General features: G+C 35.0%; 1 protein-coding gene across 11 annotated transcripts in view; it reads left to right on the forward strand.

Annotated features, from left to right (window-relative positions):
* Positions 1-26,382, forward strand: part of RALYL (RALY RNA binding protein like) — a 372,476-nt gene that overhangs the window by 14,548 nt on the left and 331,546 nt on the right. Inside the window, exon 1 of one of the 11 annotated variants that reach the window (XM_021550596.4) lies at positions 1,989-11,440. The exons of 9 other annotated variants lie outside the window; for them this stretch is intronic. The gene's annotated coding sequence lies outside the window, so the exon portion shown is untranslated. One more of the 11 variants, XM_021550593.4, reaches the window with a different exon arrangement.

Consider the following 26,382-nt stretch of genomic DNA (forward strand, 5'->3'; position numbering starts at 1 on the left):
AAACCTTAATATATACTATAGAAAATATGCTTAAAGTAGGAACACATTTTTTATAATGAAAACAAAAAATTGCACTATACTTGCAAGAAGGTGAAGTAGGAATACATTATTAGATCAATATTGCAGCTCATATAAAAGTCCTGAAATAATTTCAAATGATAGGAGCTTCCTAAATTCTGGCATTTCCTAACTTTGTGTTCCTTGACTTTGCCAGCTTCCTTATCTTTTTCCAATATAGTGTTTCTTGAATGTGTATGTGTACAGTCTATATTTACTCTCTTGGGGGAGATTACATGTCTAGGCAAATGTATTTGAAATTTCATTATGAAATATGCAATAATGATAGCATAAAAATACAACTATTTATGAAAATTGCTTTTGGAGAATTGCCTTGTAACTTCTTATTGAAGCTATAAATTTGAACCATATTTTCTATTTGAACCAATGCATGAGGAAGTATCAGAATAAGATTTTAAATTAGAAGCATGCTTTAATGAACAAAACACACCACTCAAGTTTGGTCGTATCTGTATCTCAGCAGAAGCTCTGGAAAGAAGTCCTCTGGTTTTTGTGACATTGAGCTTCCCATATATGTTCACATATTTCATTAGAACAGTAACTTTTCTTATTATATCAGGTAAATTTCATCTAAGATTTTTAAGACCTTACAAATGCTTACCATTTAAATAATGATAGGAAAGGAAAACTGTATTGATTTGTGTACCCAAATTGTGAAGGACTCCAGCAATGGAAGTGAGATTAACATCTTATTAAAACCATAGAGGATGAGCTCCAACCTCAAATCTACATGATTTATATGCAGAATTCAACCCACTATTAGTATTCAAGATTCTGCACTAGAGTATGTATTCATTAATAACAATTAATTCTTTTCAAAACAATACACACAATGTAAATATTTAATTTCTTTTCAATGTGAAATCATCTAAAGTATTTGCGTGCATTACCCCATTAATTCATTCAGTCAGATCCTATCATCAGCAGTATATTGAAAATATAATAAATGAAAAGATCCTGATGCTTTTTAAAATATTCTTTCTATTAGCATTTTTTTTGTCTCATTCTGGTATATAAGACTTCCTGAGGTATGACAGCATTGTTGTTGATCTATACTTGAGGTATGATTTCAGTGTTCTTGTATTATTTTTGAATCGTCTTCAACAAATCTCAACTTAAAAAGAAGGAGAAAATAAAAGGAAAAAAAAAGGACTTTATTAATAGAATAAGAAGAGCATGTTTTAGAGCAAGTGGAGTAGAAAGAGACATCAAAGCCAAGTTAACAAATTGTGAACTTATCATTGTGAAATCATTGGAAAACTCCATTTTGTAGGCAAAAATTTAAAAAGACATGCAGCTAATTTTGATTTTTAAATTAGCTGACTTTCATGGAAGTCGTTATGTTCCAAGAGTTATAAGAGAATCTATGAGAAGCTGCTGAAGTCATTCCTTCATATACTACATTTATATATATATGTATATATGAAATCCTATATATTACATGACCTTATCTTTTATGATATATGGTGTCAGATAAGATAAAAATTTCTGCTTAAGACAGATAAAGTTTTGTTGGTTTTTTTAACAAACCCCACATATTAGACTACAATTGAATCATTAAAAATGAAAGTAGCTTTTTCACAGGCCAAAATAAAAACCAAAATTTCTTTCAGTGAAACCAAATGCTAGTTGACATAAATCAATGGAAAAATATTGCTTGAGCTAGTGTGGCTTAAGTACATAGTTTTGCTTGCATATTTAGTCTCAACCTAGCAGGTACAAAGTTTGCAAGGTCTGTGGTGTGGTAGGGGGTGATATGGCTTTTGGCTTTGGTTATGATCCCCCTTGGTTGTGCAGGTAAGGACCTGTCAACCTCCAAAATACACATATTTTCAGGGTCTGTAAGTTTATACTTAATATGATCACAAAATTAAGTGACTTAAGTAAATTAACTCAGATCATACAATTCACTTGTCTCAGAATAAGAAATACTTTGTAGACTTAAAATTATTGTGGAGTTGAAATGCAAGTGTTTCATCTTGGTGAAAAATACCCTTCTTACTTTATTCTGCAGTATTATATTGAAAAATGCTATAATGCCAGATAAGATAAAGATTAATTTCTTGAAAATCAGTATTGATATTTTCTGTAGTCAGATTCCCAACCAGTTACTAAAGTCAAACTTAACTAGTTAGTAATATGTTTTGAGAGTCTGAGTTAAACTGGCTGCTATAGAGGGACATCTACAATTGCCATTTTTGCCATAATCATATGACAAGCATAGTCAAAATATTATCATGTATACGGGGTGCAGATAAGAAAACCAACTTATTGCAACATAAATTAAGCCAAAATTCTGTAAATTTCTTTTCAATAAACACTTAGAGGTATCTTGCCATCATCTAATTTTTTTATTAATTTGCCCACTTGTGCTTTGCCAAATCCCAGCACAAGGCATTTTCCCATTTTACTATTAAAATTGCTTATAAATTAGAGTATTATGGATTGTGGTGTTATTGTGCATCTAGTGTGATTAAAAGGGTCCTAATCCAAACCAGCAATTTTTGAAAACATTACAAAAAAATAATTTGTATATTTGGGGATTCATTGGTTCTGTTTTATTTTTAGATAATAATCTTAATTGAATTAAAAAATATTTTCATATTTATTTAGAAACATTAATGATGAGAAGTTTACTTGTACAAAACAGAAGGCAGGAAATGGGAGAAAACTTTGTCATTCAGTTTCTCAGCTCCATTTAGGCAACATTAGCAACATTTTTCCCCAAAGTCTTTATCTCAGCCTCTTTTTTTTTTTTTTTTTTTTTTTTGAGGATGCATCAATGCTGTTGACATATGCAGTCCCTCTGCCTCCTCCAGCTTCAGTACCTCTAGTTTCTTTTAGATCTTATATGACTTTCGGAAGTCTCTGGGTATGCTTAATTATATCAAACTCAATGCTGGGCTAGTGTGGTCTCAGAGACCTGAAACTTCTCTTTCTTGTGCAGTCCTCTGTAAAACTTTCTGTTAAAACAAGTTCTCCCTAAACTTTCAGATGATCAGCCTTTCAGGCTGTGGGCATAATTTCTACAGTGAAAAGTTGCAGCATAAAGAAAGAATATTCTGTTGCATTTAACTGGAACAAAGGGCATATGGTAGAAAAGAGGAGACTGGCAACACCTGTCTCTCTTACTAAACATATATTCATTAATTCATCTGGTGGGGGCTTTCCTATCAGTATCTTTCCCATGGTCATTAGAGATGGATGTGATACTGATTGCACTTTGGAAATAAGTATTAACATTGCTTACTTTCATGCTTGTTTTAAAGCACAAAATTTAAAAAAAAACATCCCAAACATTGAAGTGCAGATAAGGCTTATCATATTTCCATTAGAGAAAGCTTAGAATATGAAAATAATTTTCCTGTTGATGTAAATTGCCCATTTATTATGACATTTCTTCTACATATGTGCAATACAATTAACCTTCTTTGAGTCAATATAATCTAGTTAATTTTACTCATGGACTTCAATCTTTGACTGCTGATGAGAGTATAGTCACATCTTATGGAACACATTCAGGAGTCTTGCCTGCAGAAAATATGTAGAAGAATGGTGTGAGGTAGAAAAATCCCTTGTAGAAACTGTAAAGATAATGGGCAGTGAAAGGAGCATAGTATCTAGTGGCAGGATATATATTCCCAACAAAAACATTTGATACCTAGACCTTCAGTAAAATTTCCTTCTACTCTCCTTTTTTCCCTCTCTTTAATATTTCAGTTTCACATGAAAACCTCCTTCTGTCCCTCTATGTAGCTACTAAAATCTGAAAAATTTCATTGGCCTTTTATAATTATATAATTGTTCAGGTTGGAAAAGATCTTCAAGATTTTCAAGTCTAGCTCTTAACCCAACACTACTGTGTTTACTATTAAACCATATCACCAAGTGCCTTGCTCACTTCATTTTTTTTTTAACATTTAAATAAAATACAAATAATTCCATAAGCAAAAAATAAAAGGCAAGGAGGCTACCCAAGGCTAATGGTTATTTGAAGTTAAAGTAAAATTTAAAAAAAACCTTGTGACCTGGACATTCTGGGTATGGTGACCGATATTTGCATCTGATATAAGCTGGTAGGATGTCTCCACTAAATCAGTGGAGAATCATCTACCTGGTTGTATTCTTATAACTTTTTCACAGCAAATTTGATGGGATTTACTTCCTTTCAGTGGTAAATTCTGCAAAACAGTATGATTAATTCTATACTTGGAAGGTCATTTCAGTCTTATTTCAGAATAACTAATAGATCTTTGAAAATGTTAAAGTAATGCATGTGTGTGACATATGCAGATGGTAGAAGAAAATGCTATGCACATGAAACCCAAGTGCAGAAATTATGAACTTGAAACTATCTTTTCAGTGAAAGCTATTTAGCTCTAGATCCTCTCCTTTGCATTTTGAGAGGATTTATAAGAATGCATTATTCATAGCGATGCAACAGCTAAAAAATCAGTTGTTTCTGATGGAAGGTGGTGGACACAAGTTTGCATACTTTTTAGCCTTTCATGTTACTACTGCAGAAAAATCTGTCTTGTGCCTTTAATACTCTATTGATTATAGTCAATCAGACATTTTAAATAGACTAAGGTATGCCCTACTTAGCAAAAACTGCATTGACAAAGAGAGTTTATTAATGAATCCTAGAAATTTTGGCATTAATTAGGCCTGCTGATGTCTTAAATGTAAAGGATAAGTGTATCATTCAGTAACTCAATTTTTAGACTGATTATTAGAGATAAAATGGAGCATGTTTTTAAGTCTTGAGAAGGGTTAAATAACAGAAGGGTTTAAGTAACACAGTCACCAGATGTTCAGCTGTCAAAACACCATTTTTCTGACTGTTTTACTTTGGATCAAGAATTGTGATTTGTTCTGGGAAGTGTTCTTTGGAGACCTCATGTCTGAGAGGGGTTAAAGTATCACACCATGTGAGACACAATTTTAACTCTAGCATCAGACCTTTTGAGAAAAAAAATATAGGGTCATTCTCTGTTGATAAAGAGAAAAATATCCATAGGTTAAAAAGTCATTATTATAACATTTCTTTTTCATTTTTGTGTTTTAGAACCAATACTTTTTTTTCATTGGTATCTGTAATGAGCCATAGCTAATATATGGTACTGAAGTAAGTATCTGTGAAAGTCAGCTTTTCAGTATGAAAGAAAGGGGACAGGTGGATAATTAACATATATTTCCAGATTTTACCCCTTGCATATGTATGTTTAAGGTCCCTGAGCCTCAGCTATCAGCTCATGGATGGCGTATAAGATGATAAAGTAGGAAGATATTGTTTTGCTTTCGACCTTGTGGCGTGGGTATTATGCCCCAGAGTGTTTCTGCCTTTTTGTTCTAGTTATTCTATTTGTTTGGCTAGTTGGAAGTGCAGACACTCTTATTGATGTAAGGTATCATAACCTCAAATAACCACAGCACAGAAGCTTTGTGAACATGAATAGGAAAATATAATGGACAAATATTTTCACACCAGGTTTTATTCAGCTTCATTGGAATGCATTTCTTAAATGCAGGCTTGAGGAAGCTGCTCTTAGTGAAGGACCTAAGACCTTGGAGAGCTGAATCAGAGGGATGTCAACTTGCTTCTCACTCTTGTGATTCCTCAGATTAGCAGCTGTTTTGATTTGTGCTAATGGCTCCTAAAAATAATTTTTAGGCAGGAATTCTCAAAGTATGAGACATTCTGATAGTAATTTTTTAGGGTCCTGGAAAGTACCATTAGGTAGAGGATTAAGAGAGCTGCTGGTAGGTGCTGTTAATACTCTCATATTGGCAGGATCCTTAAATATCTTAAAAGGCAGCTTTTCCTGAGCTTTTTTCAATGCTAGAAAAAGGCATGCTTGTTGCCAGAATATGGCTGTTAGTCAGTCTGAAAATCTTTGAGCTTTTAATATCAACATGTTACATTGAAAGAATCTGTCTCTGTGGTGAGTCAAAAATAAATGGTGTATAGTCAGGCTACAGGATAATAATGTTAGTATGGGATTAATAAAATTTATAGGTGACAGTAAAGTGGTATAAACATTCCCTGTTGTTCTTTTAAATGTTTATGAAAAGGTGCACAAGAGGTCTTTGTCATGTGTTTCCAATGACCACTCTTTAGCTGCCTCACCAATGAAGAGACACCTAGCAGAGGATCCAAGATTTGGATTCACTGATTTTATCATGAGAGTTTCTGTAAACAGTGCCTTTAAAGATGATTTGCTGGAGTTTTCAATCCATCTAAACCTTGAATACAAACCCCTTCTATATTTACTAAATACTCTTAGTTTTCACTGGGGACAGAGTTAGATTTGCAGCACAGTCTACATCTATTGACTCTCCTGGTTGTTCTAATGCTTTTGAACTGTGCCTTTCTTTGCCATGGGTTTTTTTGTTTTTTTTCCCCCATGCCTGAAATAGAAATAAACCTCCAGTAAAGCCATCCATCATCAAAATTTCTTGCTTGTGATTCATAGGTTGTTACCCATCATTCTAAGATTTAAAAAACAAATGTTTTAATATCTGTGCTTTCAACCACTGCCACAAAGTTGTCTACAGATATGCTGAAAAGGTAATCTCCAATATTAGTAAACCTATTAAATCTATTCTGGATGCTTTACTCAGCCAAAGGTCACTCAAACTGGAAGGAAGAGAAAATAAAGGGCTAGAATATGTGGAATAACTGATTTCTCCACTCTGTGTTTCATTTTTGGCAAAGCACTTGCAGGTAGCAATATTGCCTTCTTTTACATTGGTAAACATGTGTTCTGAAAGAGAGGGAAAAGAAGCTTTTTCCTCTGGAATTACCCATTAACTGCTTGAGACTTGGGGGAGATGAGTGGTTTAAATAAATAGGTAATGGTCTCTGTAAGGATGATATTCTCTTATGTACACCTAAGAGCTTTTTGTTGGTAGAACGTGACAAAAGAGAGGCTTGGAAATGAATCAAAGATAGGTTCTGCTCATGCTGGGCCTGTGTCTGAAGTTGCCTCAAATCAGCCAAAAGGGAGACTGCTCTTCCTGTGTAAGGATGGTTGGATTGGTCTAATAAGGAAAAAAAACCACAATTACAAGAAACCACAATTTTCCTACGTCCATATTTAACCAAAAATACTAAACAATAAGTTTCTTTTTGTCATTGGAAATATTTTGTTATGAGATGATGGTTCATCATTGATCTTCACTTTCTGCTGATGGAACAGCTCTCTTGGGAGGCAAATATAATCAATATCTATCTTATCTGTTTGACAAGACAGAAAAAAAATCAAGAAACATACTTCAGCTTTTGTTTCAATGATTTAAAGCACATTTTCTAACTTTTTATTTGAAAAATCTGTTTGTAAATCTAGTCTAGAAAAATGCTGTTTTTATAGGCTTCAGGAACATGTTTCATTTGGAATGAATGAATTATTCCTTGCTGCAGACAGCTGTAAATACATAAAATGCTCAAGCTTTTTGAGGCTTGTCTCAAATGCCAGCACAAAATCAATGACAAAAATCAATGTCTTATATGTGCAATACTTCACTTAATAATTTTAAAAAAATATTTCAAGAGCCAGATCCAGAGCAAATTTTCAGAAATAGCTTAGCTCCTATAGAGTCCTATTGATTTACTCCCATGCTAGATCTGGCCCACTGTGGAAACTAAATTTCATATAACTGTATCTTTTAATGTATTTATTTATTAGTGCTGAACATCATTACATTTTACACTACCACAAAAGTGGATTGTGTTTGTGGCAAATTCTTTACCTGCACAGAATCTTTAGTTGTGTCTGACATGGAACAAAATTGCACTTGACATTTATAAGCTCAGGATGGAATTTTCCATTTTGTGTCATTTATAAAAGAAGTTCATTACTTAAATTGCACTGATGATTATAACTAGTAATTTGCATGAATGATTAGGATGTCTGTTGTGAATTAGGGATTCTCAATGAAATTTACAGCAAGTATGAAATTTTCAGAAATTTTATTTCTATGTTGATTTTATATAGATTGTTTAGATTTATCAAAGTAGCATAAACTACTTAATATCATGGTTTAAATAGTTTGTAAGTCTATATTAGGAAACTACAGAACTATTAGTAGACAGAACTGTTTCTCTTTGCCATTGGAATACAAACAATAAATAGAGTAGGCTTTTCAAAAACAGTTTCTTAAACTTAATTTGGTGTGTCTTGTGGTTACCCATCCATACTATTGCAGCCCTGGCTTTATTAGGTGGTGCAAATGCTGTGCATTGCAGTGCTGGGTGTGGAATGAACTGCAAAGTAAATTTTCTGCTATAGGTGAAGAGTAGGACTTTCAGAAATTATAATTATAAAAATCTGTGATGCTATTGACTTGACCTGCTGCTGACTGTGCTCATCATCTCGAAAAAAATCAGGAAATAACTCAAGTGGGAATTAAAATGTTACCTCATAAAACCAATCATGTTTGTATTATTTTGTTAGTATTATTGTACTTTCTCAGTTCCTGACATCATGCATTTGAAAATCTTTACTTAATACTTTATCAAGGTATTTATGATTTAATATCAGTCATTTAATATCAGTCAGCACATTGCTCATGAAAAATATCCATTTAGCTAAGTAATGATTTTCAGACAACTAAAAAAATGCAGACTGTATCATGTATGCCTTTTTTCCTTTTTAGAGGACTGTATATATTTAAGGTAAGTAACCTGACTTTTGCCATGTCTTTAATTGTTATACTATTTCCTCTGGTTAATAACTAATACTTCCTTTAATTTGTTTTCTATATGTGACACCTCATTTTTTATACATTTCTATAACCTGTATTTAATAACCAGATCTATTATTGTACAGAATAAATTAATTAGATCATATAGCATTTAATACCATTGGGTAAGAAAGCTGAAGCAAGGTAATTCATCCTGCATAAAAAGGAGTCATGAATCATGGCCGGCTGCTGTTTGTGCACAAGTAGTTAATGTGGATTTCCATACTTAAAATATAAAGTTGTCTTATGGTGGTTTTTATTGTATTTTGAGGAAAAACTACTGTTAGTAATATAAAGAGAATTGTGTCTATTCTTCCATTTGCAAAGCTCATTAATTAGGTAATGAGACTAATTTCAGGATCTGACATCACATGTTAAGGCATAGTCTTTTTGAGGTCTCTTCTGATTAAATTTCATATTTCTGTAATTAAATTGAGGTAATGAATAATGCAATACATTTTCACGTTTGTGAAATAATATAGGCAGCCTCTTTAAAATTCAACATTATATGAATAGATTATATTTTATCTGTTATATATTTGTCTATGCTGTTTATTACTCGTTTCTGTCCTTTTGGGATCACACACTTTTGTAAAAGACTGGAAATACAGAATGTTATCAATGTTAGGTGTTTCACTTCACAACAGCAACAATACCAGCCAATATCTTATTCAGGAATTTAAGACAACATTAATTAAATTCTGCCATCGAAAAAGGTGAGTATTTCTCAGCAAGGAAAAATTAATCTGCCATTAATAAGTACTGAAACTGTTATTTAGAAGCTTAGTGTTCATGGTAATGTCTAATTCTGTTATACCTTTGAACAGAATTACCATATTATAAAATAAATAAATAAATACATGTTTATTTACATAAAGGACATGCATTTTGTTGTAATTTATATTTAAAACTTGGAGTATAGTTACTGGGTTTTTTGTTCCATTTGAAGTAATGGAAAATGTCATACTTGGATTCATTGTAGGGGAAACAGTGTTTTTATGGTTATCTAATGAAGATTATATTGGAAAGTGACTGGGAATTACCCTTAAAAATGGAGAATATACAGAGATCACTTTGAAAACTGAGGAAGAAATGTAATATTTATATTCATAAGAAAACATTTGTTTCATACCTGGCATTGATTCACAACAGTTGTGTGTGACATTTTATGTAAAAGGGCGTATGGTTATCTTCACACTCCTTGAAGTGTTTCTCTGTGCCAGAGGGCTGTTAAAAATTCCTTTTGCTGCCAGTAGCCAAGGAGTTTTTACCACATTCAGAAACTGCCAGGAAAGCTGGGTCCTGTCCTATTTCCCCTGGCCATTCTTTGTACTACTTGTGAGAGAGGGAAATTGTGTCCCCCGCTGCACCAGCTGAGCATCACTGCGGGATCTCATCCCCCTGCATCCTGCTGCTGCTCTTGGCATGCTGTGCAGCAGCCGCACTGCTCGGGAGCCTGCCTGGTGGATGTAGGTGAACATTTATTCACAGCTGTAAAATAAGCCTCGTAGAGACAAGTGTTAGACATGACAGAGAGAGAGAAAGTAAATCCTCATTCTGGGTTAGTTAAAGGAAAGCTTTTTGTTAACATCTGAGAGCCTATGGCTTTGGCTGCATTGCAATGATCATCCTGCCTGAAGCTCCTTTTCTAGACAGACTTATACCAGGATCAGTATATGTAGCAAGAGATCCACTGGCCAAATTCATTTTTCTTATGCCAAACTAAAGTAAACAAGAATGGCCATAACTCTTACAAAGTAGAATTTTGGGAATGGCATCATATCTCAGGATAAATTGCTACAGCTGTCTCCAAATACATGGCTTTGTAAAGAAGGAACATTTTTCACATTAGCTGTACTGAGCTAATTGCCATTCTCTTCACAGCTGTAAAGATTTGCATTGTGTTGCTCACATCTGTGTTTTCTGAAGCACAGCATTCTTATGGTCTTCTAATAACTGGTGCAGTAATACAGCATTGCATTTCAGTAGTTGAGAAAGATAAGTCTCAAGCCTTACTAGAGTGAAATTCCCTTTACTTTTACATAGAGATTTGACTGATGTATGGAATAACCTGTATTTGATGAAACTGCTCTTCAAGAGGGAGTGGGACAGATTGCATAGTGGATTTTTTGGCCGTAAAGTCAGCTTGATGAAGGCAAGGTAAGGTGACAGATTGAATGGTACAACCAAATCCATTATTACTATTGCTTTTCTGGCTCAGAATACAAGTCCAGTAAAGACAACAAATGCTTTAACTGAATAGCAGATTAGAGTAGTTCTTCCATAATCCCCTTTTTAAGAGGTATGGGGAAGTGATCTTCCTTCTCCCCAGGAGGTAAGAAGGTCATGTCTGCTAAGGCTGGTGCAAAAGAGTGAATGTCATCTCTGAGAAAGTAGGCAGGAGTCAAATAAATTTGCCAAATATGCTCAAATTAGAGCTGTCATTTGTCTTTGACTGAACAGATGGAAATAGAGAATGAAGACCATAGCCTTCAAATGTCATTGGGGAAAAAAAAATCAGCTAGAAACCTAAAGCCCATCTAGGAAAAGAACCATCATGAAAGCCCTAGCCTCATGTTTGTTTAAAATTGGAGGACTGGTCAGACAACTATTTCAGGTAAATCTTTTATATGTATATGTTACTGATGAAAGGTAATTTTCACAGTACAAGTATTTTATGACTAAGGAAAAACTGCCACTATTTTTTTATAAGTGACTAAGCTGTGGTCTGGAAAAAGAATCCTTGACAGCAGTAGCATATTCCTGTACATCGTATTTCATTTTAATGGAATTAAGATGATAAATTAAAGTAACTGACACCATAACTTCTTTCATTGTTTTGGATTTTGTGACACATTTTCTTCCTGTGAGACTGCACACAAGGTTTGAATTGAGTTCACAAGCAATTAGGTACCTCAGGTTTTTGCATACTCACTTTGAAATGTTTGAACTCATATTTTGATCTTAATATTTTCATTGCAATCAAATCAGGATAACATCGAGACATGCATATTGTCCAAAAATAATACATATTTTTAAATATTAAAAGTGTTGTGGGAGCTAATATATACATCAAGTACAAGGCTGGAAAAAACATGGAGCATAGTAAAAGAATAATAAAAAGGACAAGGAATTGGCAAATGCACATGACAGGTATGTCAAATTGGAAGTATTGCATTGCAGGAAGTTTACATTTAAAGCTTTTGTGGAAATGGTTTTGAAATTTCTTTTTTGGTATAACAATATCACTACTGATATTGGTAAATATTGTAAGTGTGCTTATGAAATTTGCTCATATAGGCAGAATGACATCAATAGTTCAGATGTGGAGTGGGGCATCATATAGGAGATGGTGAATAATGGGTGTGGTAATTGAAAAGCAGTTAAATATTAGGTGAGGGTCACTTATTAACATCAGTTTTCTGCTATAAGATCTCTTCCATTCCTGTATATTTTTGCTTTTTTTAATATTTCATAGTCTATATTTTGTCAGTGGTTAATTTTTAACTATTTTTCACATCACATCCATTAGACAAACTGTTTTTTAACACAACTGAAAAATGATGAAATTATTTTTTTCATTAAAAATAACTTCAAAACAGAATTACCTTAAACATGAGAAAAGTATTATTCACTGAATTGTAAACCTCCAAATGCAAAAATGTATAATGTAAGGTGAAAAATATTTCAGCTTTTATAACACCAGCAGCCAACCTAAAAGGAGTTGAATCATCTAAAACAGATGCTGCCTAGTGATGGAAGATAGATTGGCCTGTGAGCCTGAATAAACTTTGTCTCTAATTAGTATGCAAATCTCACCTGCTCCAGGGCTCTTCCTCTTTCAAAAACTATGATCTATTCAGTTTTTCTGTGTTTTCTGGTGAATAATCTCACCCAGGAGGTTTCTTTTGCATTCCAATTTTCTTCATACCTATAATTTTAAAGTATGCTGTACTCTTCTAGGTCAATATTTTCTTCAAAGCATAAAGATGAGAAATGTTAGAATGTCAGAAATTAAAAGAAAAAAAGCTGAAACAAATGCAGACATTTAATAATAGAAATATTTTTGCTTAATACTATAGGGTAAAATTCTCTTTTACTTATATGTATCTAAAATCCATACAAAAATTGCACAGAGGACTATAGATGTTGAATATAAATTTAATTCATCTGGTAAGCATTTGAATTGATTAGCAGAATATTTAATGTTAAATAAAATATAAAAATGCCTTTAAAATTTGATCTTAGTCTATTAAAAATAGTGATGGGTTTCAACAGAAGTGGGATCCCACTTAGCCAATGTCACTGACATAAACCACATCAGCATGTTATGAATTATAGACTTCTAAATATGTGTAAACTTCTGAGTCGCAAACCCAATTCCTCTGCTTCCTGATACAATTGCTTGTGTCAGCATGGAACTTTAATGAAGCTGGACTTGGTTCAGGATGTGGATCTTTTGAGGGATATATTCATATCATCCACCTTCTGACAGTCCTTTCAGGACTCTGCCTGCTAAATAAGCAGCCCTTTTTCTGGTCTCTAGATAGGGAAGTTATTCTCCTAGGTTGCAATGGTCAAAATCTTCATCATCTGACACCCTTCCACTGTGCAAATAAGACTGGGCCTGAATGCATGTGCACCACACACTCTACACACAGACACCTGATCAGGACCTGTGATGGCAATTCCTGCATGTTTAGAGGGCTCTCCAAGTGCAATGAAAAACAAGAATGTACTTTACACTGTGTATATTTAATGGTGTAAGATCTCTTCTATGAAATGCATGAAGGGATTTAGCTACTATTATTCTATATATGTAATTTTCTTTGGTGGCCTTGAAATAATGAAAAGGAATTAAATACACCTGTATTTTATTTTCCAGCTATGTACAGGGGGCATCCTTGGAAAAGTCCCATAGATGTAGACCCTGAAAAGTTTTCAAAGGCTCCAGTTAATTCCAAAGGCATTTAAAGGTTTGGGCTTTAATCTTCCTAGCCTTTGATTTCCTTGGCGCTAAGATGAAAATGTTACTATGCACATATCTCTGCAGCCCTTTGGAGACTGTTGGATGAAAGGTCCTGTAAAACTGTAAACCATGTTTTTATTATTTTCTTATTGTCCACTAAAGAGAATTTTGCATGGAATATATAAGCATGTTGAACTACAGGGGTTTGTAGAGTTTAATCAGAATCAAGAAATTTGCTCTACATAATCATGTAACTATTATGAAATAAAAGCACCAAACATGAATAATACATGAAAGTATTTAAACTTTTTCCCTAAAATTTTCTTATTATTTGATCTGATTCGATGGACAGCACTATTAAAGCTCTTCTGAGAAATGTCTCATTCTCCCAGGAGAGGTGCATCTCATTAAAAGGTAAATATAGGAATATGTTTTAGCTTTAGGGAGTCACCTGATTCTAGTTCAGCACTCACAGATGGGACCAGGAATCTTGTTTGTTACAGACAATGAACAGAATTACAGATGCCAAACTATAAAATTGCTTGAGACAGAGAAGACTAATAGGTCAAAGAGAAGCTAATCAAGAAAGAGGAAGTTCTGCATCACCATTCCCAGAATGATCACTATGATTTTGATTTGGGGGCATAAGAATGCAAAGAAATTGATGGAAACTTTGTTTTTAAATAACATGTAAGTGTGAAGAAATCAGCCTGTTCTCTTCAATGGCAGGCAGGTAGATGGCAGATCCTTGGCAGATGTAATACACTGGCCTGGGGCAGTCCAGAGCAGTGTGTTCTACCCTGGGGGCTCCTCCTGCTTCTGGTTGCACAAGTCCCTGCTGTGGAAGAGATTTATTTCTCCCATTTCACTGTCTTGCTTGCAGGTTATCTCTGTGCAGCCTATTTACAGGGCCATTTTCCTGCTGTGCTCACCAGAAAACAAAGCCAAATTTGAATCAGAAAGTTCTAGTTCATCAAGCCTTATTTTAAATTCTTGGGTCTCTACATTCATTTCAAAGCCTTTCTCAGGCATGTTCAATAGCTCTTCAGAGAAAACAAGGTTTTCTCAAGTTTTTATTTCAGTTAAGCTAAGATGAATTCCTTGTCCAACAAATGATAAAACACCCAGCTCAGAAACAGTGCACAACCCAGTCTGAGTATTGGGACTGGAAAAAGTCACGCTGCAAACAAACATATTCACAAATACTGATATAGCTGTCTAAAAATGCATTTCATCACAGGGTGAAACTCAAGCATTTCATATGAGACAGTGTCAATTTTAGTGGATACTTTGAAATTTATGTGAGAATTATGAGGTCTAGAAGGAGAACTGCCTCTTTTGGTAAGAGAGAAAAGATGCCTCTGCTATGCCCAAAGAGGTGAAATCTCCCAGTGTCCCACCAGATTCAACTCTTGGTGTCAAAATCACTTAATCCTTCTGACTGGCAAACTACTATTGTAAAAATAATCATTTAATATAGGATTTTATAAATTTAAAAAGTTAATTTCTGGAAAAAAAAAAAACTAAATCTTCCCAAATCTCAACCTTTTTGGGGCATTTTGAACATTTTGATCATTTTAATCTTTTTGTTTTCTTGTTTAGTCCTGTGTTCCTCTTTTTGTCAAATTATTTGCATTATGGTAATCTTTCATACAGAAAAAGCCTTATAAAATCAGATTAGGGCAATGTGGACTTAAGGAAATCTAAAGGAAAACAAGCAAGAGCATTTCTCTAAAGCTGTAGGAATAGTTTGCACTAATGCAGTAAAAGTTTCTATGTTTCAGGAATAAAAAAAGAAGCTGAAGTAAATGTACTTCTCATGTTCATGATGAGAAAGAAATATTCAAGAGAATGCAACAAATTACCTTTTCAGTTCATTATTACAAATATATCTAAGAACTTCACATTTTTTATTATAATTCTGACTCAGCAGATTAGGGTGAGTATATTACCTTCAAAACCTTGCTAACAGAAGTGAGGTTCTTTGTAGTTTGCTTCTTCCATTCTTTTTCTCCTATTCCACTCCAAAGGGTCAAGCTCAGAAGGAATGATGAGGTGACCACACATCCTGGCAGAGAGAGACCTGCTCTTGAGGCAGGTTTCTCAGGCAGATATGAGACCAGAGCAGGTGTTAGCAGACCAGTGATGCATATACTTTTTCTATTATTCCTTTCTTTTAAATAGCTTTTTTATCATGATCCAATCTTCTTTGACTTCAGGTAACAATATCTTCTATCTAGTGCCTTGAGCCCTAGTCATACTTAAAGATGCACAGAGGGTAGGGTGAGTTTAACCCATACTTCATACCTTTTTAATGTCAGTCTTAATTAACTTTCTATAGACAGGGAAAAAAGAGTGAAACTCCCTTTTAAAACAGAAATTTTGAATTTGCCAGTCATTTTTGTGGAGCAATAAAATGAAAAGAAGAATTAAAATTCTTATAGAGATTGCTTATTAGAGTTACTTATATTCAGGAAAAAATTAAAGCTAAGGATATCATTTTATAAAAAAGGAATGAGACAAAGTAGCAGGCTTTGGTATTTAAAGACACTTTTCAAGTCACTTAATAAAAATCAGAATAAAATGGTTGTTACCTTAGAGAGTTTATATAACTCTTTGAAAATGGCATAGAAAAATTGCAACTTTGACGTTTCAAAGCACAACATCCTTTCTGCTGCAACACACACACCTGTACCCCATCTGTTCCTACCAAAGCCAGAAGGAGACCTGAACATCACATGAATCTCATTTCTGTCAGCTAAAGGTACTATGTGAAAATACAGAAGCAATTTCATCCCAAGGATACCACAGTTTCTGCTCTAAAGAAAACATTTGCCAAAAGCCTTGCAAGCCCTATAATTTTCCAATTTCTGTTTGGGAAATATTAAATATTTGAATATTAAAATTTTAACTTTCTCAAATAAATTATCTTTAAAAAATCTACTTATATTTTCATAAGCAATATCCTGACCTAATTTGCTTGAAATGTTTTCCCTGTGTACTCCTTCTTTCAGACAAACAACCAAAAGATCTGGCACATATTTTTAGCTTAATTCTTTTTCATTCTAGCCAAGTTCATCTCTATGATACAAAACTGTTGAACAAAGAAGCATAATTTTCAAATATTCACAAGGGAAGGAAATGTCATTTTCCTTGTGTGGGCTTCTTTTTTGGTTTTGTTTTTGGATTTTTTGATGTTCTGGTTTGCTGTACAGTTATAATCTCTCCTGCTTTGTAGGGTCTGTGTAATAAATGGGGTTTGAAATTCCTTAAACACTTTAGCTCCGCTTTAGTTATTAATCTCAGCAGCCATTTATTGGTTTGTATTCTGCAAAGCAATGGAGATTATCCTTTAATTAATTCCATTGAGGGGTTCAGCTGCCATCATCAACCACAATATGGTTTCATAAATTAATCTTGTTGGGTAAGTATAATGCAATCTATTATAACATTTATATTAAAATGCAAGCAATAATACTAGAAATCCTGTGCAAGGAAAAGATATATATATTGTGTATCTCCCAACTGCATTAATTAGTATTAGATTAGTATAATAATATTAGTGATTAGCATACTATATTTTCATATTTTCAAACCATTTTTTATATATTTCAGAATTCATCAGAAAATAAAAAGATAATGTTTTCTTAACTCCTACATAGGTAGCTGTCTTGAAAATTATGAAATTACATCTTACATCTAACTAGCTATATTAAAAATATATCATGATCTCTGCTTGAGATCCAACTTTCTCACCAATTTGTACTATTTTAGCTTAATCAGTTATAATAATGCATATTTGTATGTGTGAACATTTTGATATCATGAGGAGACATGATATCATGTTAGGGAAAACATGAAATAGTGCCTAAAGTATTTCATAATGTTTTGATCTCAGGAAGCTTCAAATGCTTGATGTGGTCACCTTTTCTGCAACAGGACTGATTATGTTAGAAGACTGGTTAAGTGGGAAGTTTTCTCTAGCATGACACGAAGCTGAGCTTAGCTGCTGCTTTTATTCAAAACTAGTTTGTGTGCTGACAGCATTGGTGTCAGCACATGTTTGACTTCCAGGACAATGTTGGACAATTTACTTTCTTTGATCCTGTTAAGTGCTAAGATTTCAGGCATACCTACATTTTAATGGAGGTAGCAGAAACAAGTCAGGAGGTAAGATGGCTCTTTTACACTCACATAGGCTAAAATCAGGAGATGGGCAGATCTTGATTTTCAGATCAGTTCAAGCTGGCAAAAAAAGGTATCATTAGCAATGCTACTCTTTTGCTAAGAACTGCTTTCAGTAGGATTTCTTGCAGATTGGCAACTTCATGCTAAGAAATTAACTGGTGCGCGTTCTCTCTAAAAGTCATCTAGCATTATTATTTAAATTAATTAATTAATTAGAATCCTCCAGACAATCTGCAGAATTAGCTTTATTAAACCCCTGAGCACTGTAAGATACTGCAAAGCCTCTTTGTGGAGTCGATGTAAATCCTAATATTTCATTGATTTGAGCAAAGAAGTGCAGAGTTTAAAATGGAGACTTCTTCTATACTAATTTTAGCTTTTTGGTTATACAAATCAGAGATGATGAGCTGTTTTTCATCTTCATGGATAGACATTTCAGTAATTAACTAATTAGTAATTTGTGGTATGTTTCCAATATATATTTACTTTTGGCATTGTAGGTCCAGTGTATCAATCAAGTAGTTCAAGAACAGAAGCAGAGTTCTGTGTTTGCTGAAATTTTATTAAATGTGCTGCTTTGAGAATTTGTAGTGGATAAAAATAGAAATTGTAACAGCTCAGTGTCCTGTAGAAGCTCACAAAACATTGTGTGGCCTGGAAGAGTAAATCATCAGTCAGGGCTGGCATAAAAGCAGATTCACACCAGCGACCCAGACTCTCCCTTGCACTCTGTGTGTCACTGATGTGATTATGTTGTGAACAGTGGTACACCATGGCAGCAAAATCCTGTTCTAGCGAAAGCAGCCCTGGGAAAGCACGTGTGTGCCTAAGCAGCCAGCAGCAGGGGCAGGGTGCTGCCAGGACAGGCTGCTTAAATGCAAACCAGCCAGCAAGAGCTGCTGCTCCAGGCAGCTCAGGAGCTGCTGCTACAGCAGCACCGCCCAGGCTGAATGTGCTCACTTAGCACGAGATCCAGGGCACGAGGTGGTTCCCAAAAGCAGATCTGTGGTTCCAGTCCTTCACACAGTCCTTCACACCACATTTTCAGGTTGAAAAAGACCTCTGAGATCATTGAGTCCAGCCTGTGACTGAACACCACAATATCAGCTAGACCATGGCACTGTGCCACATCCATCCATCCATCCTTTCCTTAAACACCTCCAGGGATGGTGACTACACCACCTCCCTAGGCAGCCCATTCCCATGTCTAATCACCATTCCTGTGAAAAAAAATCTTCCCAATGGTCAACCTAAGCCTCACCTGATGCAGCTTAAGACTATATCCTGTCACTAGTTGCCTTCCTGTATTAATTCCAGAAAAACAGCAGGTACAGTGGAAACATGTTTATCAGATCTTGTTTAATGCTGGTAGATTAAATGGCCATCTTAATTTTTTCAGTAAACAAAACATAGTTTGCAATATATGGGCTTAAAAATGGGACTTGTTTTTTTATTATTATTTTTGTTTTGTTTTGGGTTTTTTTAGTTGTCTTTTCCAGTGTCATTGCTTCCTCTTAGACCTTTCAGTTCATGAAAAGCAGTGACGGTCTGCAAGATGTATTATAATAAAATGATAATAACTACTGTTGAAATCTAAATCTGCTCTTGAAACATTGACATTGTGATCAAATTTTCATAATTTCTGTTCTACTCTCTGCAATAGCGGTTATAATTTTTTGACTCAGACTGCTCATATGTTTTCAGTTAACATAATATGGTGATATGGTGAAGTGGGAAAAACACTGCATCTACTGATTAATTTATATTGAACCCTTAATGCTAATAGACATGGAGCAGGTCAGAAGTGTCAGATTGTAATGACTCACAATAGCTGTGGAGTCATAATAACATATATGTGTATGTAGTTTATCATCTGCACTGATTAATCTTAATTCATCTGACTGGATGAGAAGCAAACCCAGTTCATTGGGTATGAGAAATTGGAAACATGGTTCAAAGCCTCCACAGTCAAATTGTCCAGGAAGAGACACTATACACCCAATTTATTAATGCTGAGTTATTACATTCTTTAATTATTTGATAGAAAAACTTTGACAGTTTAATTATAGTGTATAGTTAGACTTTAGTGAACCTGTGTATTAGGTATCTTAGCCAATAAGAAATAGTAATTTTTTGTCTTATTTTTGACTGTAGAAATTTTTACATCTGAACAAAAGGACAGTCTTTTAAAAACAAAAGCTGTTGCCTTAGAGATTCATATCCTTACCTGTGATGGACTATCTAGTAGCTTGTTATCATACTCCTGTTATAATATTGAGTGACTAATAAATGAAAAATTTGATTGTTACCTGTAAGTCCCCATATAACATTCTATAATAAAGAATTCTATATAGCAGCATTTTATTTAAATCTTTAAAACAAGATAAAAGTAAGCTTATTTTTTAATTTAGGAACTTAAAAGGAAAATAAGATTTTTCTTTGAGTACTCTTCAGTGACAAATTATTATAACTGGGAACATCGTTACTGTCTGTATATCCTTTTAGGTAGGCTTTTCACATGCAGTGGGATTAAGGAACATGTTCTATTTTGCCTGAGAGCCTGTTTGCCTTCCTTGTCCTTTTTACATCTGTCTTGGACCAGTTCTTTAATAGAAGTAGCAGAAATTGTCCCTCATGTGACCATTCTCCCAGAGTTGTGTGAGGGAGCACTGGGAAGGACCCAGGAGTTTCAGTCACCATATGGTACTTGGCCTTTCACATCACATTGGTGGCATTGATTCATGGAAGCACTGGGAGCAGCTGTGTCTTCTCCCTCTGTATTCCACAAACATGAGCAGCAGCATTGGGAATCTGGGTTGAGAGGCTGAAACAATTTTTTGATCCCACGACAGGACTGGAAAAGGTAATTTGTGTCCTCCTACAGAAGGCAATAGCATTACATTGTATGTTTCTGAATATGCAGTTTATGAAAACAGAAACCTGAAAAATGAGGAAAGTGGAGTTTAGGTACATGCCAAGGTACAGTGCAATATTTTTCATCCCTAAGGTGGCTACCAGGCAGCCAGAGGATACTGATTTTGGTATGAAGTGAGAGTACATGTGCCACAAGGGTGTGTGGCATGAGGCACTATGAGCAGAGTTAAGGGTGATCACTAGCTTCAACCGCTGTGTTTTAAAAAAATTTGGTTTGGCTGATGCTTTAAAACATGTACAATTTTCAACCCATCAGTGTAGCATCACACTCATGAGCAAGGATTTGTAAGATTGTATTTATCAGTTAAGATTGCAGTTGAGGCACTGAGGTAATTAAAGGCAGAGATGTTATGGGATTTTTAAGTTCTTTTTCCCTTTCTTAAGTCATAGTCCAACAATCTGTTTGAACAAGCAATCTATGACAGACCAAAAAGAAAAAGATTAGAATATCTTAAGTGTTTAGACATGGTCTTTACTACCAGGCTGAGATGTGTGATTCTGCTTTTTCAGCTTCTTCATGGCATCCTTTCACCATTCTGTCACTATATCCCCTTCATCTTCTCTCTTCTTCATCCAATTAACCATTATGCCTTAAGAACTGAGCTGTAAGAAAAAAGTCTTCACTTTCTCCTCTCATTCCTTTTGCCTTGTCTTGCACCACAGACAACAGATCCAGCATGAAAAGTCACTTCCCTTTTAAATTTTGCACTTCCACTGCAGTGCCCAACAACACCTGAAAACAAGCCCAACAACAGCCACAACACTCCCCTCCCTGCTCCCCAGTTCTCAGTAAAAGGGAATGCTGTGCAGTAGTTATAGAAGGCAGAGACAGTTAAGAAATGTTGTAGTATAGTCAGTTATGGCTTGAAATGTATGCCTGTGAAAAATATAGGTAAATGTGTCAATAGTAAGTTTACGTGTAAAAACTAGATATCGGATGAAGATGACTACAGGCAGAGAACCTCAGCAGTATGGAATACTTTTAGAAGCACACTAAATTGTAGGACAAGATGTGTAAACGCAATTTTCAGAATACAAAAGTAGCTATCTTTAAGACCAGAAGAAAACTTAGATGTATTTTTTAAATATTTTACTATACAATAATTTTTTTAAAAACAAAACTCGAATTGGGATGAAATAAATTCTTGTAAGTGGTGCCTTTCTTCAGAAGGCAATTAATGGTAAGTTTGGATATCAGTCCTGTTACTATTTCCATTTGTAGAGTTTGACACAGGACAAGGAGCTGTCTCTTAGTAGGACATGTACAGCCCTGCAGCCACAAGGAGGGGGTGGGAGAAGAGCCAGAGAGGCTGGGAAGCATGATATGCTCAACATCTAGAATTTCTTACCCTTGTAATGCAGTGGGTATAGTCTTTGTGTTGGATCAGGTGATGAAGTCCTAGTGCAGGGCAAAATTCAGGAGAGATGTTTATTCACTGCATTTTTCCTGGTCTGAAAGCCAATATACAAAATGCAATCAATAAAAGAACTGATTAATTATGCCTGACAGGAGCACCATAAGGAAGGCCTGAGTACAGCACAGTTGTACACAAGACTGATTGCCAGCATTACATCTGGGGACAAATGAGGAAATGGGGACTAATGAGCCCTGGACTAAAGCCTCCTCCTGCCACCTCCATTGCACTGCCCAGCCTGGGTGGAAATAGAATGCTAATTAGACAACTGAGGAGCTGATTGTGATCAAGGATTTTGGAGAATTTTATCAGACATTTACTGCAACATACACTACATTTCTCAGCAACATGGAAGATCAAGAGATATGAGAGCATGATGGACAGATTAAGTGATCAAAAATCAAGGTGTTATATCCACATGGACAAATTGTACAGTAAACATAAAATTAAAGCTTTCAAATTTCCTAGATAATGGGACTAATTAAATATTTTTGTTTTGTTTTGTTTTCAAAAAGGATTATGTTTTCAAGCAGGGAAATTATTGAAGTTCTGTAGAAATCAGGATGATTATGTTGATTCACACAAGTAAAAAATCATACTTAAATAGAAAAACAGGAAGAGGAAAGCACTTTCTCCTCTCTTCTCCAACATTTAATCTTCTTTGAAATGTGAAAGTGTCCTCATGCAAATTGAAAGCAGATGTAGAAATAGGGTGATTATCTGAAGAAATAGACTGCATGGATTTGTAGTATTAATTTCTCCTGACTATTGCACTTAGATAAAACAGAAGAAAATTTCTACCTCCACAGAAAAGATTCAGTAGCTCTCTAGACTTCAATTTTTATAATATAGCAAGAAATCTGAAACAAGTAAAACCATGAGCTCTGCAAAATATGTTCCTGATATCATGATGTTCTGTTTGGTGAACTGCACCATTTATCTTTATTTCTTTGTAGGTGATGCTCTCTGTGAATACTTCTGGTTTGAGCCATGATAAGAGTAAAAGCAGATGCATGAAGTCTGTATGATATAAATAATGATTATGCTTGACAAAATACTTTTGACATTTTAAGAGGGGTACTGCTGAGCAATTTGCTCTGGTTTGTTGCTCTCCCATGAAAGAGCTAATTTAGTCCGGTTAAAAGCCAGCTTTCTCATTGGCTCTGAAAAAAATTAGTACTTCGTATGCAGTCCATATCCACAGCTTCCCTGGGAGCTGGCAGTATTAACCAAACACTAGTCCACTCCTTTTCAGGCATGGAAAATTGCTGGTGGAATATTTACTATCACCTATGTCTCCTCCTGTAGAAATGCACTCTAAATCCACTTGCAAAGAGTTAATAAACAACTGATATAAAAATCTGCATGTCAAATATTAAAAATAATACTGGTGATTACATTTCTGCTTGCTGTTGGGTTTATCTGCTATATTTTTGCAAGTTGCTACAGGAAAAAAAAAAAAAAAACAAGCAAACAAAACCCATGCCTGCAGGTCCATGAAAGGTATCCTGCTACAGGCTGAGATAGAGTTAATTTTTTTCTTAGTAACTTGTACAGTGCTGTATTTTGGATTTAGGTTGAGAATAATGTTGATAATACACTGATGTTTTGGTTGTTGCTGAGCTGCACTTACACTAAGTCAAGGACTTCCCAGTGTGTCATGCTCTCTTAGTGAGGAGGACTACCAAGAACTGGGTGAGGGCACAACCAAGACAGCTGACCTAAGATGGCCAAAGGGATATTTCATACCATAAAACATCAGGCTCAGTATACAAACCATGGGTTGGGTGAAAGAAAATTATTGTCTGCTTGGAGACTGGGTATTGATCAGCAGGTGGTGAGCAATTGCATTGTGCAACACTTGCTTTTCTTGGGTTTTATCTTATGCCCTCTCCTTTTAATTACTACAACTACTACTACTACTACTATTATTATTATTAATTTTATTTTACTTTGTTCCAATTATTAAGCTATTCTTATCATAACCCATGAGTTTTACTTTGTTTTTCATGATTCTCCTCCCCATCCCACTGGGGGTGGGGGAAGTGAGTGAGCAGCTACATGGCACTTAGTTGCCAGTTGGGCTTAATTCATGACAGAAGGCAAAAAAAAGAAGTTTTGATGTCAGTTATTTCAGCTAAGCTGCTAAAGGGAAACTTGTCTGCTTCATTACCCTTCTCTGGACCCGCTCCAGCAACTCAATATCTTTTTGCAGTGAGGGGTCTGGAATTGGACAAAATACACAAGGTGTAGCCTTACCAGTGCCCAATACAGAGGACAATCCCTGCCCTAGTCCTGCTGGCCCCACCATTGGTGATAAATCCCAGGATGCCATTGACCTTCTTGGCCACATGGGCACACACTGACTTATGTTCAGCTGCTGTTGACCAGCACTCTCAGGTCCTTTTCCTCTGGGCAGCTGTCTGGAAAAAATGATTTATGATGCTAATTTACAAAAATGAAAATTTTGATGTCTGAAGCCATCTAGAATAGAGCTTTGTTTCATTTTCTTCAACCAGAAAAATTTCCTTGAAATGAAATTTGACTACAATTTTATTCTTATTTTATTTTCCTTTAAGCATTTTCAACAAATGTGTTATTTAAACTCTGACATATGCTAAAATACTTAAGTTTCCTTATTTACAAAATGTCTGTAGGTTGCAAGTGTCTCCCAGCACATCTGCAGTTTGGGAAACAGCACACAGAGGATAGATTTGGCCTAATCTGCAGTCAGCTCTTGACTGTTGGATGAGTGTCTCAGAAGAGTAAACTGTGTAGGGTGCCTGTGATACAGATGCATGTCACTTAGTATCTAATGGTGCCATCAAATTAAGTTCCATTTAAGGTTTCATTCAGCTATAAGGATCTCAGTTAAAGGATGCTTGATTTTAATCAAGTGATTGATCATATATTGTGAGGAAATACCTTCCTCTTTTTTTTACTTTTTTTTCTTAATATTTTGTTTAGCATGGTAGAGAAAAAATCTGGAGAGTTAAAAAAGACTGTCTTTGTCAGTGTGAGTGAACATAGTGAAATACTGTAAATCACAAGTTTCAGTCGACTCCGTGGGAGACTATGACATTCCAACTGAAAATGCACAAGGAAAATTATAAGTAAGGCAAAACATCTTTAAGTGAGCTCATTTGCTTTTGCTCATGAGAATTTTCCGTACTGTCTTTGGTTCAGCTGAATGGGGTTTTATTATTTTAATTAGCTTAATGTCTTTGGCAGACAACTACTTTTGGAACAATACAGGAATAGGATGGGGATAAAATATAAGGAAATAGCACCTCAGTATCACTGAATTAGCCCATCTGTAGAAAAAATTGCTGACGTTAGGTATGCTTGACGGAAAGCTTGCAACAGCACTGCTATGTTCGTTATCAGTGTAGATCTATATTCAATGCATCTCTACCATGATAAATAATTCCTTTTGAAAGAGAAAAGGCTGGATTTTTTTTTTTTCTTAGAAAATCGCTTATAAGCAATGGACGCATTAGCAGGATAATTACAAGAAAGATTTAAAATGAGCATAAAACGACTGTGGCAAGTTGCTTTCATTTTCCTGGTAATGCCTTACTTAAAAATGGAGAATAACTTTATTCTTTGTAATGTACTTAAAGAACTTTTTCACTAATGTATTAGACATATTATCTCTAATTATTAGGCTCATTTAGATAGAGATTCTCTGTTGTGTCTTCCTGAAAAGCTCATGTAGGGCCATTTTGCACTTGAAATAAATCTAGTCTGTCCTATAGTGCAGGAGTCAAGGGTTTATCATGTAATGGAGCGGACTCTGAATCAGTCTCCCCTGCATATTAACTGCAGTAATGCCTCTTCTTTGGCCTATATGCAGACTTACAAAGAAAACACTGCAATTTCTCCTGGAAAAGTGAGCCGAGTACATGGCAGGGCATAAGGGCTTTGCTTAATTTGGGACTCATGACTGGTGCTGGGCTTGTTTTGCTCTTAGCCTAAAGCTTTCTGTTTGGATGCCAAGGGAAGTAAAGAGTAATCAGTAAAAGACTGATGTGATCTTCCATAAGGCCTGTG

Source organism: Lonchura striata, chromosome 2 (genome assembly GCF_050655825.1).
Source record: "Lonchura striata isolate lonStrDom1 chromosome 2, ASM5065582v1, whole genome shotgun sequence".
Lineage (NCBI taxonomy): Eukaryota > Metazoa > Chordata > Aves > Passeriformes > Estrildidae > Lonchura > Lonchura striata.